We start from the raw sequence: 254 nt of genomic DNA, 5'->3' as shown, positions 1-254 counted from the left end.
AAAAAAATCAAAAAACATTTTTCCTTTTAAAAAAAAAAAAAAAAAAAAAAAAAAAAAAAAAAAACATTTCCTGATCAGAAAAATTACAGATATTCCAGTGAGTGTTTCATGGCACTCTGCTAGAAAACATAGTAGTTTTTTTTATCCATGCAGGCTCCCTATGGCTTATCGATGAGAAACGCTGCCACCTCAATCGGATCAGACTCATTCTTCCTCCTGTCCACCCCGATGTGTTTAATGTTCACTCTCATTGT

This window comes from Poecilia latipinna, unplaced genomic scaffold, assembly GCF_001443285.1.
Source record: "Poecilia latipinna isolate Pla-1442-1.1 unplaced genomic scaffold, P_latipinna-1.0 Scaffold198, whole genome shotgun sequence".
NCBI lineage: Eukaryota > Metazoa > Chordata > Actinopteri > Cyprinodontiformes > Poeciliidae > Poecilia > Poecilia latipinna.
This window is presented reverse-complemented; position numbering follows the sequence as displayed.